Source organism: Opisthocomus hoazin, chromosome 9 (genome assembly GCF_030867145.1).
Source record: "Opisthocomus hoazin isolate bOpiHoa1 chromosome 9, bOpiHoa1.hap1, whole genome shotgun sequence".
Classification (NCBI taxonomy): Eukaryota; Metazoa; Chordata; class Aves; order Opisthocomiformes; family Opisthocomidae; genus Opisthocomus; species Opisthocomus hoazin.
Genome location: NC_134422.1, coordinates 3,623,221 through 3,648,092, shown reverse-complemented (window position 1 = coordinate 3,648,092; position 24,872 = coordinate 3,623,221).

Here is a 24,872-nt window from a genome sequence, read left to right as displayed (position 1 = left end):
TAAAGACCAGCCTCTAATCAGTAGCTCTCCAAAATGAGTAACACCTGAAAAATTATAAAATTGCAAATAACAACCTTCAAGCATAGGAAAAAGGCAGAAATGGTATGAGATGCTGGGGAAAGAGAGATTTCGGGAAGGGCAGGTGTCCTGGTCCAGCACGGGAGATGCGGCTGCCACCTCCACGAACACCCATCTGCACAGACATGCCATCGCACGCACGTGCCAGTTCCTCACCGCGCACGTACAACACAGCTAACGCGAGCCCAGCTCACCAGAGAACAAAATTTGCCCTTTTCCTCACTCCTCTGGTACCAACATGAAGCCAGGGAGACTCCCTCACTCATCCTCTTGGCCACCTCGACATTGCTTCTCTTCCAATCTGCTCCTTTTTGTTTCCCAGAATATCTAGGGATTTTTACTAATTAAATAATTTCACACCGTATTATCTATGGTTAACATGAAACCAATCTTTACTAATTTGATCTCTGTATGTCAAGCACCGTTTATTCACGCCGTATCACCATCTCTGAACACCGATGACAATTGACCTCTTGGTCTCTGCTCTAAAGGTTGCACAACGCTCACAGCTATCGAAAGGCAAGGGAGCTGAACACAACCCAGTGAAACCAGTATCGGACTTTGCTAAATATCTAGCTGAATTGCTGAGTGATTGGCTATTGTGTAGGTTTTTTTAATAGATTTATATAAATTTTGAAGGAAGTTTGTCCTTCAAGTGGGGTGCTGGAAAAGGAGCAATTTTGGGACTTCTTTCTCCTGCCTTTTCCCCTTCCTCTCTCTCATCCATTCCTCCCCATTCCTCTTTTGTTGTTTCAAAACTTGGCCATTTCTTTGTTCTTTTGGTTTTTATTATTGTGAAAACACCTTTTTGATTACCATGCCATCATGAATTCTTCACCTTTCCCCTGGCCTGTGTACGACATGAGGACGTGCACATCCAACGTGGGCTCCCCGCACACCAAGAACAAGCCGACTCGTTTAGCTGTTGTCTTGAGTGTACACGTGGATTCCCTTCCTCTTGCTTTTAAAATGTCCCTTTCTAAATTTCCAAGTGGTGGTGGTAGTTTTGGTATCGTCATTCCCTGAGGATGCTGAACTTAATTATGTTGGTTTTACTTATCTCTAATTAAAATAGCCGCTCAGCATTTCCAAGAGAGCTGTTCTCTCTTGGAAAACCATTAAACGATACTTGAAACTTGTCCAGACTGTTTGGGGCATCCTGGTTGAAACAGCTGAGAAGTTTTAAAAGTTGGATCCCTCATTAAATCCTGCAAAATGAGTTTTCTGAAGACCTAAAATAACAAGCCACTGAAGCCCTGGGGGGGTGGTGTCATTTCTAACGTTGATTTCCCCTGCTACGACTGAGTCAAAAGGAGTTTTGTCACTGACTCAGAAGCTTTCATGAAGCCAGGCCTTCATGTACCAGCTACAGAATCGAAATTCCACCCAACAGAAGTGTGAAAATATTTTCAGCATATTTATCAGCACCTCCTCCCGCTCAGAACGAAAACAAAATGACTAGATTATAGGAGAGTGAAAGACAGAATACTAGTCCCCCGTGCTGCCAGTGCACCCAGATTTCTGCCAATACATGTCACTCCCAACCGGAGCAGCCTCACGCTATTTGATTTCATCAGCCCATTTCCAAATTCTTTAAAAAAACAAATGAAGTTAAATAACAAATAGCATAAATATTTTAATAGGCCTTCACATTACCAACTGCCAGACCAGCTGTCTAAATTGAAAGAGTTTTGGTGGCTTTTTATTTCTTTTTTTTTATTGTTTTTAATAAACCAGAAACACATACGTCTACGCTGCGAAAGGCATCTGTCTCGGGAGTGATCCCTGGCCCCAGGCGGCACGGCACAGACGGGTCCCTAAAGATGCTGGTCCATGGTGGGATGCTGGGGTCCGGCTCCACGGCCGCACCGGCATCGCTTCCCCAGCCTCCTCTGCCCTTGTGCCGAGGAGAGGAGAGGACAAAAAGAGCCCCGATCTCAGCACACCAAGCTCAGCTTCCTTCTCAAAGAATTTTCGACATTACGCAGAAAATAAAATGGAATAAACCATTATAATTCTGCCTATTTATCTGCAAATCATAAGGCAGCGGTCTCTTTTGGGGCCAAGAGAAAGCAGTTCTGCTTGCGGTTCCCCACTTGTGGGAAGTCTTGTTTTGCACAGCCATGCTCCCAAAAAGCAGGCTTGGCTTCCTCCAGGTAATATTTTGGGAATGGGATGGCTTTTGTGACAGACGCCCCTTTATTTTGAGTATTTTACAAGGTGCTGCTGGAAAACACAAGGGAGATGATGCTTGGAACACCGTCCTCCAAAGGGATCAGATCAGAACCAGGCGAGTCAGACATTTACAGCTGTGTATTTAGCGGTACGTTCACAGAGAGAAAGAAAGATGCTTTGAATCTGTAAGTGAAATACCTCTGATATCGCATTAAAAAAAATTAAAAATCGTAATTAAACACTCCCAGTCCAGTCTTTTTCAAGGTAAATGGAATTTTAAATATCTGTGGAACTAGGAGAGAGGAAACGGTAATTTCCCAAAAGCAGTAAAGACCTAAAAAAAAAAAAAAAAAAAAGATTATACAAGCTCTGGCTATGAAATATGAAAAAGAAACACCTCCTCCCCTTCTGACACTGAAACAGCGAGATGCTGATGACAATTCCCTCCTCTCTTTGTGTCTCACGTGGGCTAACCTCCAAGCAAGTTCAGTTTTTAAAGACAGGCATAATGCTCAGTGAATGCAAACGAGAGAACAGCTCAACTGCTGAAATTTAAGGAAAAATAGCTGCAATCTTTTTCCACCACGGAAATCGGAAACCTCACAGAAGCAATGCAAGAGCAGCGTTGCACACTGACTAGATCCAACTTTCACACCACGTCCATACCCATAGCACAGATTTCATTCTGAACTTTTTCTTAGACTACATAATAAATAGATCAAAGCTATATACTGATTTCATTTAATTAATATCCACTAAGCTACAGCAGGTGATGGTAAAAATTTGTACTATTCTGAGAACACTGATTTTCATTAGGAACACGGATTTTTTTTTTCACTACTAACACACCCTCTATTTTCTACAACTTCAGTTAAAAACTTACGTGGAGCCTCAGGAACAGCTTACATTCAGCTAAAAAGATTTTGTCGAAACGCTTACTACTGCTTACCCTCGATGTTCCCTGGGCTTTCATATCATACTACCACTATTTTATTTATGATTTTCCTGCTCAGCTAAATTACTGCCTTGCCCATCGGTAAAGCTCGACACTAATAACCACTCTGAATAGAGTGCCCAGTAGCGAGGGTTCCCAGCAGCTTAACGCAGCGTGATTGTTCCTCGTGCTTCAATAAGAACTTTTGGGGCAGGTTTGCCCCCCTTGCTCAAACAGAAACGGTGGACAACGCGATGGTCCTGAGCCCAACGGAGGAACGCAAGAGCTCAGCAGTGTTTCTGTCTTTCCAGCCTCTGGAGCAGGGGCAAAGGTCCCTACCTGGCTGTGTTAAAACTCTTCTTAAGGAGAAAAAGGAGAATGGTTTTCTCTGGAAGGGAAGCAGATGAGGTTTGTGTGGTGCCACCACACGAGGGAGCCAACTCCTCAAAAATTCGGAGGTTCAGGAGAGTTGAGACCAAAGCAAGCGCAACCCGGCCGGTGCTGGGTGACTCCAAGAGGCACGGCCCTGGTCCAGGGCCACCACCACAAATCCCCAGTCAAACCAGTCAACCTTTCAGGAAAGCCATGGAAAGATGAAATCCCCAGCCGAGGAGACAAAACCCGCTTTTCGTACTATTCTCATTTAACGTGAGCAAACTCGGAGAAAGCTCAGCGTGATAATCATAACGGTGAGGTGCATTATTTCTGCCCAGAAAGCAATCTGAAGACGATAACAACAGTGATCAAATTCACAGGCGACGTATGGCAAAGAGTAAGGCAAATCTGACCCTGGAAATCTGAGATGAGAGGCACAAGACTTCTATGTTTTGCCCCACAAATTCTGCCGCCACAGCCACTGTCGCCTTGGCGAGGCAGCTGGCCGGCAGCTTTGGCTTGCCGTCGTCTCCCACCACTGCTCGGCCTCCAGCATCTCTGGCAGCTTCAGTGCTGGCACCTCTGCATTTTTAACTTTATTTTTAAAGTAATGATACAGAAGTGCTTTAATCGCACAGCCTGAAAGTCTCCCACCACCCTATTACTGACATAATTCATTACCAAATAGGTGCTAAAGCAGCCAGGGTGATTTTTCACTCCAAAACGCACAAAGCTTGTATGCATATAGAAAGATTTAAAATGTTTAAATCTCATATTTAAATGATTTAAATTGAGCTTGCTTTGGTACCTTAATCCTCCCCTCGTTGCTGCTGTCACGTGCACTGAATATGACTGGGTTCCCACGGAGAAGGTATAATTACAGACTGCATCATACCACGTGCAGAGAAGGGAGCTGGATGAAGTTCACACAGCCTTAAATCCAGTCCTTCTTGCTGTTGAATGCTTTATTCAAAAACTAAATATCGGTGCTTTCTTGCAATCCATTTCTATTTCCATTGCAGAAGACCCCGCCACGAAGTTCTGAACATTGCTCCACCACTGTCACTGAGCAGACGGCTAACGCTCAGCAGAAGTAGCACAAGGAAAAGGTTGTCCTCAGCACTCAACCCTTGGCAAGTGCTGATGGACCCAACGTGGTGCAGCAACACAGAACCTCCCCAGGCTGAGGGCATTCCCCTTCCAAACGTCAGAGGCAAGACCCAGAAACCAGTGTGAACCCCCACGATGGAGGGTGCTGCCATGGTCTGGCCCAGTTCCCCTCAGAGGAATTAAAGCAGGTTATATGGAGGAAGCACTTTTAAAATTAAAATTGTCTTGAACTAAATATAGAATTTATCATGAGTCTTTATATATTAAAACGTAAGGACTTCTCTCCTACCGCATATTACTTTACAGCAGCTTCACCTAACGTTACATGTTTTGCAAACTTCAAGTATAACAATTAGCTCAAAGAAGGTGTCTTCACACAGTAAGCCAAAATATTAGGGAACATTATTATATATCTGTCCTCAGTCTCTCACTGCTCGTAAGGCCATATGATCCAAAAGCTTGAAGACAGAACTTCTGAGCCACAACTTCCACCTACGCCGAGTTCAGCTGCTCCCTTATTTAAAACTGTGTATAGAGACGCGTCTCGTGTAACGGTGAAGCACCACACTCTCCTACCTACTAATTACCATTAGATGGGAGAAGATCTGACAGTACACTGTATACTTCTCAGAAGAGGTCTCATTTTCTTTCTCTTCTTATATTAACTAACTTGGTCTATAATTAAAAGAACAGCTGGAATCCTTGCGCTAAAGCGACACGACTGCTTTACTCGTCACTTTTTTGCGGATGCGCTGCATGCATTGTACCATGCGTGATCATCCTGTCACATTTTCTAATTAATAAAGAATGAAAGAGCATTTCAGCTGGGTTCAGCAGCAAGGAACCCTGCACTTCTCCTCCGCCTTATCTACACATCTTGTGCTGTGGCCTTCCCCCGGCATGCACGCCGTGAGCAGACTTGGCAACGGGACTTTCACAGCTCCGGGCAGGGAAGCTCAGGGAAGCCACGGATGCCTCCACAGGAGGAGTTCTACGGGTCTCCAGTCACTTAGGTGCTCATGTGAATTAAATGTCTGGTGAAGCCAGCACTTCATACACATGAAGTAATGGAAAGCAAAGCCTTCCTGAGATCAGCTAGGCTCCTTTCCTCCACACACATGTTTAATTACAGCAGTTGGATCAAGCTGTCAGTGCCTTGTGCTCTTTTTCTCCCCCTACATGATATGGAAAATGCAAAGACTTGACAAAGAAACATCCTTTTAGTTCCCTAAAAGATATATTTTTCATTTTTCTAAATTAGCTGTTAAACACATTGTCTTCATCTCATCAATCTTTGCCTCTCCTGTTCGACTCAGCCTCAGGATGCAACGTGAGCTTGGCAGGAAGCTTCCAAAGCGCTGCCCATCCTTGACCGCACTATTTGGGAGAGGAGGCTGCTCACCCCATCACATTGAATTCCTGTGGTTTTGTCCTGAGTGAGAGTTCTTTGCAAACTCCTTGGATGCAAACAGGGAACCGAGCAGATTTATGCATGCCTGTAGGTATGCACAGATGCACACAAATCACCTTCCTTTAATCTTCCTCTCCTCCTATTAATTCCGCGTGTGCTCTCAGGACAGGACTACCAGAGGGAGGATGGGCGTGCTGAAGCCCTGGAAACACAACTGGCCTCACCACACTCCCACTGGAGGCAACAGATCATAAATCAAAATTTCATAAACCGATGACGAACTGCCATTGCTACCTGAAACTCCCTTCCAAAAGCAAGAGCGGAATGAATGAGCAAAGACGACTGCTCTAATTCATGCACTTCTATAATGTCAAAAATGATGTAGCTGATGCTCCCATTCATCTAAATTTGCCTGGCAATAAGTCAGGCTGCCCACAGAATTTTCTGTGAACAATTACACGTGCACGGCTGCAATTACGGCTTTGCCCACGCTGTTCACCTAGTGCTGGGTAATGCCAAAACAAACCTGCCCGTATATACGTAAACATCCCTTTTCAAGCACAGCTTTAAATTTCACCACTTTAATCAAAATCACTACTAAAAATAAATGTTTAGGGTCATCTAATCTGGTCTTCTATCTCGTGTGCTTTGGTAGCTCTTTCTGCTTCAGGAAAAATGAATGCAGGTCTAACAGACCTCATGGACAGGAATCCTTTCTTAATTCCATCCTATTACTCCTGAAGTCCCTCTAGTCTCCCACACAGACTAGCCAAGTATTTCTTGACATATTTGCTTAGCATACAGCCTGCAAATTCATATCTAACACCTAGGAATAGGAAGCCAAGGTTGGAGAAGTCTCAGATAACTGATAAATACCAGTGAAATCAATCTTCACTACCTTTCACAACAAGGCCAGTGATGTAGATACTTAACTATCAATGAAAAGTTTCCAGCAATTTCATTTACACATTTGTCCAGGATTCACGTTTGTCTGGGAGCTAAAAACAAATGGATTTGTTGACATTCATAGATAATGACTGCTTGAGTAAAAATAATTTCAGATCTGAAACCTCTGAATTTTAGAGAGAGTCCCAGTACCACTGCCTGCCACAATTTACATGGTTTTATAATTTTTCTATCAGAAACAAAAATTAAATTTTGAAAAGTAAGTAGATAGAAAATTTGTAGTCCATTCTACAGAAACGTAATTACAAACAGCATTTCATTGTTCAATTTTTAATAAGACGTAAGGGTTCTGATTGCAGCAGATTTGGCACAGTATCCTGACAAGCACCATTTGTCTTTAGGTCAAGTGGATTTTTACATTTCTGAAGACATCACACTAAGTAGAAAATACCTAGGAATGAAACATGTTCTTGCCCACAAACAGTGATAAATTTCTAGATACCTAAAATGTTCTTTTAAATCATTTATTCTTCACGTACTAATGCACTTGCCGTGTCTTCCTTCTCTTTGTGAAAGATTGCCTTCTACATCAGCAGCTAATATGGCCTTGTCTTCATCCATCGCAAAAAGAAAACAAACAAATGGTAACAAAAGTATTCTCTGATCCAAAATTAATGCCTTTACCCTGCAAAGGAAGTAAATAGTGGTTTGCACCAGAAGCCACCGCAGGGTGGCCATGAGCAACCCCAGTCTGAGCAGGAGAGGCAAACCGCACAGGTGACACGCGGCAAGTGGCACCACAACAAACGTCATGCAGATAAACACCAAGCACGGTGATGCTGGACCTCCAGGTGAAGCCTTCGGTACAATCACTGCACAGCTGCAGCTCAAAGTTGTTTCTCTTAATCAACCAATTCTACTACTTCCAAAGATGACCTTTCTGGATAATAGTTTTATTTTAATTTCTTTATTAATTGCTGTCTGAATAGCCTGCTTAGAAAACAGAAGACAAACAACTCTTCCCTCTCCCGATAACAATTAGCAGAGATGATAGAGCTCACAGTTCTAACTTAGTTAATTTAGCATGTCAAAAAGCAATCTTTCCCTGGTAATTTCAATACACTGAATGTCACAGAAAGGCCAAGTGACAGATTGCTGCATTTCAGTCAGAACACTCATCCTACTAAAAATGTAATCACTGATGTTCAGCTTCCATTTGACTATGCACTGTACAATATTGGGTTTGCTGGTAGCCTTTGGCATCTTCTTTTTTTTTTTTCCCCCCTGTCATATAATAAAAAAATGAATTAATGTTGCATATTGAGTTCCAACATAAGTTTTGAGAATTACATGGGCAGGTAAGGCTAAACCATGATACTTTAATTTAATATTAAGTTCAGATTTGACACCAATTAATATCGAGTTCAGTATTATTACTGAGTAATACTGAGTTCAGATTCAATAGTGCTGGTGAGAACTGGAAGTATATTTCCAGTTCATACTCTGGAGACTACAATGTCCATCAAACATCAATTAAAATCCTTTACCAATCCTTATCATGCCCGTGTTTAATCACATTCCTACAACTGCCTGAACTTCATTATTGCAGTATGAATAGGTTCCAGTTGTAAGCTGAATTTCAGGGCTCTCATCTTCATTGTGCCCCATCTTTCCGCAAGCTTTACATGCCGCTATTGGTTACAAATGATTTCGATGTACAGGAAATGCATTTATCTTCTTTTTCAAGACTGGTTTTATAGCCTCACAATGTTCCACAGCTAAATAACACATATGGTTGGTGTTTAACAACCTCCATTTGGTGCTTCGTATGTGTACTTTTCCTTTTTGCTTCCAAGTATGTGGCTGCAGAGCCCTGAGGATCAGGCACCAGCGTGGGTGAACGCTCTCCGAATAGGCTTGCTTTTCAATTGTCAGACAGCAATTGACTGAAATCAGGGGAAAAAATGATTATTCTGACAGTCTTTGATAAGTCATTGGCTCCAAACCTCTTTTTGTTCAAAGTCTCCGATGTCTATCGGATATTCAGTGAGGCATATGGCATCTTCTTGACGCGATACCCATTGTTGATATGAAATGGTAACCTCTATGTTCTCGAACACGTCTCCCACAGTTCTGCCTGTGCTTTACTTTCTGTAACAAACAGCTTCCTCCAAACACTCCACACAGAAAGGCCTGAGGTGGCCCTCCTCTGCTCCGCACATGGATGTTGGTAATTTTAATTTGCACTTCAGGTGTATGGAAACCTTGATAAATAGTTGAGTTCTGCTCAAGCTGAAGCTATTCCAGCTGCAGCTACTCTCAACACACAAGTGCCAGAGGTAGAAAAAGGAGGTACACTAGAGGACAAAGAGTTACAACAGGGAGCACATGAGACTTTGGTTAACAGTGAGAACATAAAACATGGTCTTTTATGCAACACCTTGTCCTAACTGTTTTTAATATTTACATTAAAATATAGGTCAGCTGAAACGATGGGCAGGAGATCAATCCCTTGATGAAGCGCTAACTGCATGTCAGAACCTGTAGACGGAAAAGCGGCATGGCCAAATTATCCCTCTTCAGGCTCTGCTTTAGACATGTCTTTTCTTTCCCCGTTTCCCTACATGGCCTGGCATACCTGTGCAATCTCACCAGAAAACTAATTAAGCATTAAGATGAGTCCTGGATGGAGCAGTATTAGACAGGACCACTTCCAGCCTCCAGCCACCAAAGTACGAAATAGGATTGGAAACATGGGTTCTTCATTACAGCCCTTGCTAATAGCCTATGGAAGCGCCTCCTGCAAAGTATCAGATCATAAGCTGTAACGAGAATTTTAATTGACACTGTCCCACTGCCAGGGAAAAATATTGTATGTAAATTCAATAAATTATTTGTACCGGGGAATCCTGGCCGTTTGTTCACAGGCAGGGTCAATGCGACTTCGAGACCAAAACCACTGGTGTATCTCAAACACCTTCATTCCTCACAATGTAAAGAAGTATCTGCATCAAAATTTTGAGATAGCTTCTCAGCTGGCTTCTGAATCCAGACTTTCCACCTGTATAGTCATTTTTATTCATATGGTCACAATAAAAGAGTTCAAGGATCAATGGGAAACAGCAGGAAAATAAGAAAAGAGTGGAGGAATTGCCCTAACACCCTAAGATTCCTGGAGAAAGGTTCCGAAATAGGTCATTTTACACGAGACAGCAGCTGTAAATGCATATTAAGTTTTCTACCCATCCAGAAAGGATAGAAAGAACTGCACCTCTAAGTAATATGAAAACTTTAGTTCATTAAACAAACCTTAAGGGGAAGCGTAAATGAGAAGTGTTTTATATTCAGTGTCATCAATTCAGCTGAAAACATGTTTGTACCACTCCATGAAATGAACGCTTTTTATAGTGCCTTCCCTGCCAACGTTGCCTCACGAACATAATAAAATTAAACATGTAAAACCAACTCTGGAGCCGAGAGCTAGCAAATAAATTCCAGGGAAACAGCAATACACATTTCTAAACAAACAGCTCTTCAAATATGAGGAGGAAAAAACAGGTAAACTGAGGAAAGCATCATGCAGAGGGTGCCTTGAGTGTATGTATAGGTCGGAGGAAAGGGAAGGAGACTTTCACAGAAGAAGAAACTTTCTCCCCCGACGCCAGCCCCCGCAAACAACCACTTCAGTCCCTGGGGTCAGTCTTTCCACGTGTATTTCCGAAGCCTCCTGTGTTACAGCATTGGCAGCTACACCGCAGCCCACAAAAGCGATGAACGTACAGATGTTTCTGCACCAGATCCACCAACGGAGGTCAGTTACCATGGAAGCAAGCTCAGCTTGAGCCCCTGAAATTTGGCTACACTCCACTGCTGAGAGCAGCCCTGCCGAGAAGGACTTGGGGGTGCTGGAGGATGACGAGCTGGCCATGACCCAGTGATGTGCACTGGCAGCCCCGAAGGCCAACCGTGCCCTGGGCTGCATCCCCAGCAGCGTGGGCACAGGGCGAGGGGGGGGATTCTGCCTCGCTCTGCTGAGTCCCCCCTGAGTCCTGCGTCCAGCTCTGGAGCCCTCAGCACAGGACAGAGCTGGAGCTGTGGGAGCGGAGCCGGAGGAGGCCCCAGCAACGATCCGAGGGCTGGAACCCCTCTGCTGGGAGGAAAGGCTGGGAGAGCTGGGGCTGGGCAGCCTGGGGAAGAGAAGGCTGCAGGGAGACCTTAGAGCATCTGCCAGTGCCTGGAGGGGCTGCGAGAGAGCTGGAGAGGGGCTGTGACAAGGGTATGGGGTGATAGGACAAGGGGTGATGGCTTTAGACTGAAAGAGGGGAGATTTAGATTAGATACAAGGAAGGAATTCTTTCCTGTGAGGGTGGCGAAACCCTGGCCCAGGCTGCTCAGTGAAGCTGTGGCTGCCCCCTCCCTGGCAGGGTTCAAGGCCAGGTTGGATGGAGCTTGGAGCACCCTGCTGTGGTGGAAGGGGTCCCTGCCCAGGGCAGGGTGGCTGGAACGAGATGAGCTTTAACGTCTCCTCCAACCCAAACCATTCTGTGATTCTAGGTGACCCTGCAGGTCGTTGAAGGGACCCTTGTCCCAAGGGACCGCATGCACCATACGGCAGTAGGATCACACCATGCAGGCAAGGCCACGGCCAAGGAAAGGGCTCAGCCCCTGCTTCTGTTGCCCATGGACATCCTGCCCACCATGCAGGACCTTCCTCTCCCTTCCCGAAGCTGAGCAGTCACTCTTGACACCTCACAGAAAATAGGACATATTCTCCTCTTGTCGTTTTCTACTCCTTAGCAAAACCAAAAGATTAAAAGGAGGAGCGGGGCGGTTTTGTTTTGGGTTTTTCTGTGGGTCTTTTTCAGCATAGAAGAAGCCCTTCCTTCATTCATTCCCCTCCCCTCCATCAACAAATCCTCCGCAGGCAGCAAAGCTCGAAGGACTCTCTCCCTGGCTGCCACCCTTTCACATCAGTTGATCTCAAAACAGCTGAAAGGAGCAATATAAAGCACACAAAGATCTCCAAATTTATGCCACAGTCATCAAATACCAGAAGCGTTTGGAAACCACTCTTGTGGCCCCGAGTAGGAGCAAACCTCTCCAAATAAGGAAGCATTTCTCCTCCAACGTGCAGAAATTGGCAGCTCCCCTCACGGAGTTTATGTAAGATTTCTCAGACAGATTAGCCAACAAACAAATGTCAGATAGCCTCCTTTTCTGGCTTCAGAGCAAAATCAGCAGGCTTTCATCTGCAGAAACGGATTCTGATAAGATTTCAAGTTGGGACACAAGTTTCCGTGTTGCCATGATGGAGTTTCAGGAAATTTCCAAATCCATCGTAACGAGCGACTGATGTCAAATTGATGAGGAATCGCCACGCTGCCATTTCACAGTTCCCCCTCTCACGTCCCCATAAGGATAATGTACATTTACAGCGAAATCTGGGTTCAAGATGAAATTACGACGCTCCTTTAAAAAGCAACAGGATCACAAGTAACATGGCACGACAAATACAAAATAGTAATGGAAAAAATTAATAGGAAGACCAAATGTTCCAGAGGGCTCTCAGAGGGGTCAAACAGGGCTGTATTTTTAATACTTAGCTATACCTCTTTCTCTCAGATGATTGACTAATTAAATTCAGCTTCACTTTCCAGTAAAAGGCTGCAGGACAGCTGTTGATAACTTTTTGGAGAGGAGATCTTCTAACCAGGCTGTCCTGGGTGCTGGTGAACCAGGAGATGATATGGCAAGTGCTTAGCAACAATATTTTCCAATTTTTTTAATCTCCACCAGCCTCCCACAGAGAATGACAAGGAGTTATTACCTCCTGACAATGAGCTCTTTCTTCTGCTTCTTGTCCCATTAGGCCCTGATCTTTGACGCTTCTGCACAAAAGTTACTTTGAATATCTGAATACCCAAAAGACGTGATTGTGTGCACAAAAGGCTCTTCACAGTGGTGAGAATTTGGGGCTACTGAATGCAAAATCTCAGGATAAGGGATCTGGCTTGTTTTGCCTGAGGAGTGTTCAGCACTTCAGTGCTCAGAGCGATGGTGGCACTGAAAAATACAGTTTCAGTTATTTATCAAACTGTCTATCAGGATTAGTGAAGTTTATACATGCAAGCACTTGCATAGCTTCACCTTCTGAACAGCAAACAAAAATAAGCAACGGATCACCAATACAGTCCAATAAAATAGAGAAAAATTACCTCCTTTGAGGTGAAATCCAATTTTGTGGGATTTGAAACCTCACAGCGTATCTACTATTTTTTCTTTCAACATGCAGAGCAAGTAACACAGAGGCCAGGCCAGCATCTGTTTCACTGACACATCTCAATCCTAACAAGATATTCACACACAGACAGCAAAGAAAAAAAATGACCAAAGACAATCAGGTGTTTGGAGGCACTGAATAAAACCGGCTTTGATCCGTGCTCACAGAAGAAAGGCAAGGTGGTCATTTACCAGTGTTAAAAGGGACGAAGCACAGAGAAGCAAAATATGGAGGACAGGTTTCATTCTGCTTTTTTCCACCTAAAAGCTTTTTCCACGTCACACACAAAGACAAACAGGCCCCCAAAAGAGGGCACGACAAAATACATCTTGGAAGATACATGAAAAAGTGTTTTTTCTTTGATCGTTCTCTGCAAACTCCGCTCTGCTCCGACCATCCTTTCCACCCGCATGAGGTCAGCCCCAAGTTCTTTTATGTGGGTAAATAATAACTCTGATCAACTGCTTGATTTATCTGTCTTTAACATGTGCATATCACATGGAGATGAACTGGGTGAATTATTAAACGGCGGAGCCAAGCAAAGAATTCTGTTTTTAGTGTCCTGAAGTTCTTATTTCTTAACTTGAATGAATAAGAAATACCATACATATATATTTCAAGAGGGACACAAGAAACTTCCTTGCCTAAACACATGCTTTTCTCTTGATGTATTATTAAGATTTGTAAATGTGATTTGTAAATCTCTTCAGTGTTTGAGTTACACATTTTTTCTCTGTTAAGAAACAAGGATTAAATCTTAACCACAATGCCTCAATTTAACCTTAATTTTTCTGAGCACCATTTTCTTCCTTGCTTTTCTGCCTCCTACAAATCAGAGGTGACATGACTAAGCTCTCCCTGCTGCCGCAAACTGGTTTTTCAAACACAAGATTTCTCTTGTTTGGCTCACACATAGAATACCATAAAATCCAATCAGAGTGTCTGCATTGACTAAATCTTTCTTTAAAACTAACTCTGGAGGCTCAGCATGCCCTTTTCCTCCAGAGCGCACTGGAGACAGCTCTGAGGGAGGCAAAAATAACACGATTCCTCCTAAAATGGCTCCAGAGAAGGGGCACTGAGCAAACAGAGAGTTCACCAGTTCAGAAATCAGCCTTTCAGTTGTATTTCATGAAAAATAAGTTCTCATCACAATATAGCACCATCGCTCACTACAGAGCATGGAGGAGTTTTCAGGTCCTGTGCGCCTGGCAAAGATAAATGTGAGAAACAATCTCTGATAGCTTTTCACTTTCCTGACCCTGGATCTCCACCTTTTTGCCTTCAAGTCCAGAGACAGCCGATTCCAGAGGCACGATGCCATGGAGGTCTCAGCAGTATTTCTCTTTACATGGCTGTGGCAAGTACATCGAGTCTCATTTATTCATTAAAAGCCATTAATGGATGCAAACTACAAAACTGTGAAGGTTTCTCTAGCTCTACTTCCAACATGGAGTTAGGCATGACAAGTTCAACTAAAATGCAAGAGTGGAAGTTTTATATTGCATTCATCAATGTTATTCTCTATCTAGCATACAGCAGCTGTAGCCAGCAGCAGTTTCATTCAGATGGGTATCCACAAGGTATCACTGTTCCGCAGTCCCTCTGACATCTTCAGAAATTTTCATTGTCCTTTACTCAGATAAAAATGAGAATATCACAACCGCAAGCCTCAGGGCTCTCAGAAAATATATATTTTTTTAAGTGGAAGGCACGGCAGTCAGTCTGTCCGTGAGGGTCAGCGTTGTTAATACCAGAATGAACTGGTCTTCCCAGATCTGCACAAAGCCAAAACCATCCTTACTAGAAACTCTTTATCGTTACGGATCAAGTTCTCTCTCAGTGGAGCTCGCGTGCCCACTGTCAGGATTAAGAGCCTAAACCATGGAAGACTAATGTGCTAGTATGGTTTGCAGAGATTTAAGTAAGGTACCAAATTAAAACTCACACCCAAAGGAGCCTGAAGTTCTTGAAGGAAACACAATCAAGTATTAATTATACTGAGTTAGACAACCCTCCTTTGGTGGCCAAAGCTGGTCTGTTGGAGGGCAGAAGGCAACGACTCTTGAAAAACTCTCCATGTTGAAGAGAATCTATTCCCTCTGGAGAGAGAGGCATCTGGTGCATTACATATATATATATTTTTTTCATTGCAGTCAACATCTAGCCTTTTCCAGACTTTATTTTCCATCTAGTCAAACTGACCTGCTATGATTAGTAAGCAGTAAAACATAACTGAGAAGAATTAAAGTGTACTCAAACTTCAGCCTGTATGTGAAATTAGAGATAGTGCTTGTATCTATAAACTTAGAAACATATCTGAGCTCATAGAAAAGCCCATGTTGAGTTTAATTCCTCAATTACAGTTTCACAGGAGTACAAACAGCCCATTGAATGTATGCCCTAGTGCCTATCTGTTATGGACACAGCGTCCGACAAGAACCTGATGCTCAAATTGCGCAATTACAGCCCATTCAGCAAAGAGGGTTTTCTTTGCGATAATTTCTGTACCAATATACTTCTCAAGTAGATGGTTTGACGTTTCCCACAGACCTTTTTTTAAGACAATGCTGAGCAACATCGTAATTAACTTTTTTTTTTTTTTAATAGAAACTACGCTAACCAAAGGTACGAAAGATGTAAAGCTCTTCCATGCTACAGTATTCTTTTGGCTACATGAGCCAGTGGATAGTATAAACAGAATGATCCTGATCAACTGAAGAACTGGATAGAGATTAATTAAATCAGGAACAATAAAGAGATATTAAAAAGATATCTAGAAAGAATAAATCAAATCACAAATACATTATTACAGAACCTGGGGTCAGCAATAATATTATTGGAAAGGATCTTCAAATTCGTCTCTCTTTGCCAATTATCTAAGCAATCCTAAGGTTCACATCACCGAATTATCCGAGTAGCCCCCAGGTGCTCGCAGATCCGTCCTTCCTAATGCCCTTACGCAACAGGGAGAGTAGCATTTGCCCTTCACAGGTGGGAAACACTCCAACGAAGGGTTAAATCACTTCTCCAAAGTTACACAGAATCCTGAGAGAGCAGGAAATTCAGGAATGAAATGGCTCTCCTGCATCCCATTTAGGCAAAGAGCCTGTCAGCGTAAACAAACCTTGCAAAATGAGCTCTGCCAAATTGGTGTCTCTCCCAGGTTCACGTCTCTTTGTGCTTCCCCACACTCAGGTTATTCACTTGGAATGACCTTCTCACACAACTTTATGGGAGTAATAAAAAAAAAAAAATGGCCTAAAAGCCTTATCCTCTGTACAAGCAGTAATGACCTGACTAACTTGCTTTGGTACCTTCTCTGATATTTGGTTGACATGTTTCATTGTAGTCATTTTCATTACTAAAACCACTTCATCTTCTCAGCATAAAAAAATTATTGGTCAAGGATTAAAAGCACACAACACCCTATAAAAGACCAGAATCCTTCCTAAGCAAGGGTTAACCCTAGATCAGTGCCTCAGATAGGTAGACATTATCAGAACATCTTAGCTTGAAGTGTTCGCTTTGTTTTCAAGTCAAATTCCTGAAAGACTTTCTGACATTCACAGCGAAAAGATCCCAAGTCAAGACTTTGGTCAGCAATTTTGTTTAGCTTGCTTTGTTGCATCAGTGGTTTGTTCAGGATTTATTCCCAGGTTTTGTTTTCATGTCACCTCCATACCAACTCTGCTGCCCTTGTTTATCACATGGGTTTCTACGCACTCCTAATTCTTTCAGCTTCCTTTCAAGCAGCTTGAAAATTAAAAAAAAAGAAAAAAAAAAAATATCACAGTATGAGTTGATGAAACAATGCATGAATAAGTCATTTCCTGCTTTAAATATGCCTCTGAGTAAATGATCCAGAGACTTTTCAAGAACCATTTACATAACAGTCGCTGATACAGTCTTCAAATTTTCATGTCAATCTCAAAATGGCATTTTAAATCACCCCATTTTCCTAAATGAAGTGAGCAAATTTTAAGAGCAGATTTTCCAACTTCTAGAGCTCTTCTTTTAGTTACAAATCTTTAAATGCTGAATTCCCCTCTTCTTTCTTCATTAGGGGTAGTGCAGAAATGCTCTGTACGTATAACCTATAATCCAAACGCAGTAGGGTGCTACTTCCACTAGCACGTTTTCTTTTACAGTTACAAATGCCATAAATTTCAGAAACTGTCAATCCCACCTCACAGTCAGCAGTTTGAAAATAAAATTCGGAGGCTTTGCTAGATGTGAATAACCATCTACGGCAGTACTACTGGGAAGACACCTATGAATCACAAGATGCTTATCTAGTTACAAACAAATTTAGGTAATTTCCAGGCATAATCCATAGACAAGTAAATAAGAGAGAAGAATTTGGCTTCCACGTGGATTTCCAAAGTACTGTAAGAATATCTATGCTTCCTTGGCTTCCTCAGAAGCCAAGAACGAACTCAAAGGCCAATCCCTCCCTCAAATCTTGTTGGAGTGGGAATAGCAGTAAGGAAGGTCAAACACCACTAACCAGCACCCAGAGCAGTTTCTGGATATCGTTCCTGTAACAGCATGATTGCCCCAAAGACACCAAGGAATGCGTGCTAAATCATAAAGTGGAGCATCAAGGGGTCACAAGCTCCATGTGCTAACTCCACACAGGGCGATACAGGGCATCACTGAAAAGTTTTTCTTTGCCTTGGGGCAGTACAGGGCTGTGCTGAAGAGCTTCTCTTTCCCTTTGATTCCACAGATGGAGTCAAGGACTTCTGCTGCCAGCCTGAAAACAGAAAGCCAGTGTTCAGATGAGCTTCTCTTGAACTGTCTTTGCGCTCAAAGGTCTTGGAGCACAAAAGAAAGGGCAAAGACAGAGACTGTGATCTCTGGCACTGCGAGAACCTCTTTGGAGACCAGCTTCTACATCGGCAACAGTTGTGATAAATTTTTTTTTGCTGAGCCAGGACTTTAGGAGATGGAGGGATAAAAGAGTACATCCATAGCAGTTGGCACTTTTGTTCGCTTGACCTAAAAGAACTCATGGATTGGAAGACATAAATTCCCAAAGATTCTGCCACATTTCTTTTTTTGGCTTCGAGTCTGAACGCCAAAAAATAGGACAGTTGACTTTGACGTGCCCTACTCGCAGACAGCAGAGGCAGCAGTTGTGACCCTGAGAGACTACAACCCACAGAATAGCCTATTCTTCAAGTTCACTGAAGAGGTCAGAGCCTTGTAGGTGTTGAAACCAGAAATACAACGTGATTTAAAACAGAGTTAAAGGAGAAGACAAAGCAAGCGGGGGAAGGGAAGTTGCCAGAAGGCTAACTCCAGGCTGAAGCACAAAAAGAACGAGAAAAAAGCAAGGCACATTCACGACGATATTAAAAGCAAATCCACAAAGAGTCAGAGAGTGAGGACCTGTGACCCTATCCTAATACAGCTGAGCAGGAGCACCGGGTCACCTAAGCATTTGAAAGGACCTGAGAAGAAGAGGTGCCATCCATCATTTTTATTACCAGCTACGTCGTGCACAGGGAAGCTTAGTGTCACCCTTGTGCTGGGCAATACTGTTAATTTTTCTCAGAAAACCCTCAGGTATCAGGCTCAGCAAAAGGACAGCACTGCCAGAGGAGTGGAAATTAAGAAAGACGATGTCAAAATTAAGAAAAGCGGCAGCCAGTGGAAAAGCCAGCAGAAATCAGAGGGAAAACTGCTTATTGGTTTTGTTACGGTAATCTCCGAAGTGCCTCTTTCAGATAGAAGCCATGATTTTCTCAAATTTCAAGAGGCAGTGGTGCCAGTTCTGTTGCACAATAAACACTGGAGGAGAGAGTTTACAGAACGTATCAGTCATAACTACATGACATGTTAGCAACGCATGTTTCTTAGAGTGAGAACAAACAGTATAATTCAACTTCTAATGAAGTCAAACAACCCAAAAAGTAAAAGAGCAAAAGGAAACACTCCCTCTCTCTCCCATCACAAAACACATTAGCAAAATGGAGTGTTCATGATTAATTCACATTCCTTTCCGATCGTCTATCTTGCTAAAGCAGCATAAAATCCAACTCCTCGTTTCTTCTCTCTGAAGACATAGGAGACATGACATCACGGCGTCTCATGTAACAGTCAAACCAGAAAGCGCAGCTGAGGGGTTTTGAGGTTTCCTCGCAAACATCAGGCTGTCTGCAGCAATTTTACCTATTTGGTGAGAACTTCCAACTGTCTCCACAAGGAAAGGATTTATTCGACACTTTGCAAAGAGCACGGCATTTTCTGCCCCCGCTGTGTGTTGAGGGACAGAAAATTCTACAACGTCACATCATTTTAGGACTCCAGACTCCCAAATTAGGCCATTAAAATGCAGAGAGTGGAGAACTTTACAACTATAGGGAGACTCAGGGATAACTGAGATGGACTCCTTCGCTGGATAGGGAGATAATTAGAAGTTAGTGACAATTTGTACGAAATACAAGGAGAGAAAAGTTAGCTTTCTTCTTCATAAAAGAAAAAAAACACTTCAAGTACACCACACTTCTTCATCAGAGCCAGCTTTTTGAAGCTATTTCAATTAAGCCCAGCAAACTCTTCAAAATCTTTCAGATTGTTCCAGATCTCACCTGACTCTGTGCTACATTTTCATGCAAGAAAAAAGTTATTTTACTTTGAAAATCTGCATAATTAAAAACGGTACTGTCTTCTGATTGATAAAGTTTCAAGTGACAGCTTTGCAGCAAGCTGCCTCCCACACAGCAGCAATTTGTAAAAGCCTTTCAGAGTTTTATGTAACTGAAAAATCCGAGTTGCTTTCACCCAGGTCTTTCTCTCCAGCATCAGTTTAAGTGTGACTGCAAGGAACTGCAACAAATATAGGCTTAAATATAAGATTAATTTAGATACCAATAATTTTGCCTAATTACAAGGCACCAACTCACAGCAAAGGCTTTTTTCTTGTTCTGAAACAATTTTAGGTTTCAAGCCCAACTGAACCCCAGTTTTTCAAACACATCTGGACACACAACACACATGTGCTATCAGCTCAAACAGGCTGGTGAGTCCCGCGAGAGCAAACCCAAAGGGAACTGAAGCAAGAAGAAAGAAAAGATCACACCAATTCTTTCACTGGGTTTGGGTGAATACAAATCTGCGTGTTTTCTGCTTTCAGCCATACAGTACATTGAACACTAGAGGGAGTACAGAAGAAAGTTGAATACTTCCTTCGGACAAAAGCGGAGTACGATCAAAATTTGAACAGGAGTTGTCAAGGTTTCCTCTGAAGCCATGTATCTCCAAAATTCCCAGACATCCCGAAAGCTGGTAACGACTGTACAATCACCCAGGCTAGATATAAATTTGCCTGATGGCTTATAAGAGTTCTGCCTCTTAGGAAATCATCCAAAACCCAAACCAGGAACCTGGATGGAGGGATCTGCCTTCCCAAGCACATCTGTAGCTTTCAAGGTGAAGCACAAGTCATGCACTTTGCACAGCAAGAAAACGGAAAGGGGTGCAGCTGGACCAAAGTTTGCCCAACGTCACTCAGTAAAGCACATTTTTACTAAAAGCAAAGATCACTAGTGGGTTGTTTGTTTGTTTAATACACTGATCTGGTTCTTATAACCAAATAAGTGTGATATTTACAGACCAACCACTGTAACATTAAACAGATATAGTAAAAACTGAGTGAAAACATTGAGTGTCTGTACTGAAAGACAATAGAAAAAAGGTATTAAAAGGAGTAAAATACTAAGAAAATCCAATGGCATTTCTATTTTAGTACTGTTAGATATGGCTAGTAAATTGTTTCAGTGCTTTAAAATCATAGTTAGCTATTCCCTAATGTTCACAGTAAGTACATCTCCAATCCGTATGAATTTTCATTTAGTTTGTATTTTGATTGCTCAACAGAAACAGGCTAAAATTAATAAAAGATAATTCATACTTTAGATGAGGCTATTAGGACTAAAAGTCCAGTCAGAGAAGAGCTGCCTATATGTAATACTTTGCTTTATGCTTCTCCTTTCCTTTGTGATAAAGAACCAAACCCAAAAGTCAGTGCAATTTCCATAAAGGTCACAGTCAGGTTACATAGGGAAAGCGTTAGGAAATGACAGCTCTACAAATCGTCTAACACCAAAGCAAATGCACAGGACAAAGATTCTGACCTCTTAAAATAAAATCCTAGTCATTTCCAACTTTGGTACAGAACCGAGAAACCAGAGACTTATAGAATAACCTCATCTGTAAGACCTCTGCAGGTCTCCGGTCCAAACACCTGCTCAAATCGGGGCCAATTTCAAAGCCAGACCAAGTCACTCAAGGCTTCATCCTTTTCCTCACTTTCCACAGCATTTTAAAGGTTTTTGATACTATTATCTCGAGGTCGCTGCAGCCAGGGCTGCCGTTGATCTGCCCGTCCCCAGCCAGGTCCTTCTCATTCTTCACTGGCAAATCCAGCTGAGCATCTGCCCCAAGGAACTCATCCAGGGGACACGTCAATAAATTGGCCCTAACACTCTCCAGAAATCTCCTATATCACTTCTACCCCAACCAGTTGCCCTTGCAGCAGATAAGTCCCCCACGGGAATTCTGAGGCTTTCTCCAGCTGTTTAAAGAAACCTTGGTCCACCTATACCTCTGCACCGCATCCTTCCCGTGCTGTGCCCTCCATCAGCTTCTCCAGTTCTCCTGTCCCAGACCCCTCCGGCCAGCTCAGCGCCTGCTCTCCAGGACAGCTCTAAGCAAGAGCTGCTCCTCAGAGCATAAACTCCCTGTCCTCATCTAAAACCCCATTCCAAAGCCCTCGAAACACCCTGTTCATACACAAATTCATGACCACAGTGGAAGAAGACAGATTTGTTTCATCCTGGTTTCCTGCCCTCATGCGAAGCAGACACCAGCCCACCCGCAGGACCCCGCGCTTGCCAGGCTGAGGACTTTGGTTTCCTACAGCAAATGACAGCAGCCTGACTGATGAAGTAAAAATGCTCGACACAGCAAACCCAGAACCCCCTTTGCCAGGCATATTTGAATGACTTGTTTTTTTACAGTCTGTAGACTTCTCGCTTTTGTTCTAGCTCTGTTGTGATCTTTCTACATCCAAGGATTACTTATTTCAGAAGTCTGTCAGATAAAAGAGGTTTTTATTTTTTTTTTCAGAGGAGGTTTTCATTTATGAGTGATTTGTTCTTGCTGGGGAGTATTCTTTAACAGCAAATCTATATTAATTGTTATATTATGCAAATCAGTGTTACATACTTCAAGTATACTTTTTGCTAATTAATTGCAAGTAAAATTTGCTTTTTTAACCCGCCCCAGAAAACAAGGAGCAATCACTTACCCTCCGTATCTTTGGACTACACAGAGTCCAAACTCCCTTACACAAGAAGGAGCAGGAGGAATTTTGACTCTTGCCCTGTACAATTTTCCTGCAAACTTTGTTGTGTGTGACTGCTTCAAAGAATGAATGTGGAAAAAGAAAATATTTGTGTCGTGGTAATGGTCTCATCTATCTGTAGCACTTGACACCACAGCTGCCAGCTGTACGGATAAATATCACGTTGCAGATAGATTGTGTCTGCAAAGCAGCGAAAATGGAATGTTAATTTAGGCTCAGCCGTGCTAAAACCAGGCAGGGCTCCGAGCATGCTCAGGGTAAAAGAGGTCTCCACAAAAGCCTGTGCCTTGCTCTGAGCCGAGAGCTTTCAGTTACTAATTTCTCTAACTAGCTCGACTACTGAGTGCAGTAGCTGTTAGAGAGTAGCACACATACAGACAGAGAATCACTCTTAGAAAATAGTTTAGCCTGGAGAAGAGAAGGCTGAGAGGGGACCTTAGAAATGCCTATAAATATCTGCAGGGTGAGTGTCAGGAGGATGGGGCCAGACTCTGTTCAGTGGTGCCCAGTGACAGGACAAGGGGCAACGGGCACAAACTGAAGCAGAGGAAGCTCCAGCTGAACACGAGGAAGAACTTCTTCATTCTGAGTGTGATGGAGCCCTGCAACAGGTTGCCCAGGGAGGTTGTGGAGTCTCCTTCTCTGGAGATATTCAAGACCCGCCTGGACAAGGTCCTGTGCAGCATGCTGTAGGTGACCCTCCTTCAGCAGGGGAGTTTGACTAGATGACCCACAGAGGTCCCTTCCAAACCCGACCATTCTGTGACTGTGAAAATCCTTTTCAATATTTTGTCCATGCTACCTGTTTCCTTTTGGCATTCCCTTTCTTGTTGGTTTGTCCTTTATAGTTCCCCAGAATATATTCCCTGTCCTCATCCATCCATTTTATGCCCTTGGAGATGAGGTTCTGCACTGAAGGGAATGACCCAACCTCATTACCCGACTTCGCCTAACGCTTACGTTGCTGTTCCTCTGCAGCCTCTACTCCTCATTGTGCCATAGAGAGGGAAAGACCAGGGTTCAGCTTGCAGCAACCCAGAACAACGCTGGGACTGCCACATCACGGCAGCAAAGTTTGCACCAGGACCTTCTGGTGCTCACCGGATGTCCACAGAGAGCCGACCGCTGGTGAGCTCAGCGTCACCAGCACCTGCCCACAAGAGCACCCTGGCACACGCTTTCAGCATTGCCTCCACCCTGGAGGTTTAGACTGAATATTAGGAAAAAATTCTTTACTGAGAGAGCGGTCAGGCATTGGAACTGGCTGCCCAGGGCAGTGGTGGAGTCCCCATCCCTGGAGGGGTTCAAAAGCCGTGTCGATGTGGCACTTCGGGACACAGCTTAGCAGGCATGGTGGTGTTGGGTTGATGGTTGGACTTGATCTTAGAGGTCTTTTCCAACCTTAATGATTCTATGATTTTATGACTATTCTTCCACCTACTGATATAACTTTCAAAGCCGAAGCTATATTTGAAACTTTTCCCTTTTCTTCTAACCCAAGTGAATATATTTTCCTTTTATCCAGCTGCCTGCCCATCCATCTGTGTGAATACAGGGATAACTAAAGATAGTATCTACCACACCAAAAAACTACAACTCCATCGCTGTCTTCAAATTGTGATACATCCAGCCCAGCACTGCTTTTCTTGGATTCATGCATGCAGGCAGATTTCTGCAGCTGAATGAACCAACACATAGCACCCAAACCAAAGCAAGTCCCTGCATGGGTTCTTGGCCAAACAGAAAGTAAAGTACAGTAAATTGGTTAAACTACAATAACATAATTCGGTATCTAAGCCTTCAGAAGTCATAACAATTATTCCAAATTAAGCCAAAAATAAGAGGGAAATATACTTACTCAATAGCTACAACAAGAAACCTACTGTCAAAATGAACTACTGATGTCATCCTGACACCCAGCATCTAGGGGGAAAAAAAAAAAAAATCAAAAAAAGGAAAGTCATCTCAGCCCCAGTATTTTAACTCCTTGTGCTTCCTGATAGCTCTGAGCTATTGTGCTTTCTTTTCTTGAAGTGGCCAGACACTGCCCTCCCTGAACAGCATCTCCCACTACACTTTCAGAGACAGAAAGCTGGACCAGGATGGACACTGGTCTGTTCCAGTAGCTCATTCCTTCTGTTCTTACCTATTTTCATACACAAAACTGAAGAAACTGTTACTTACACACTAGAATTTGCAGCCAGAGAAAGTGCTCACGTGAGGACAG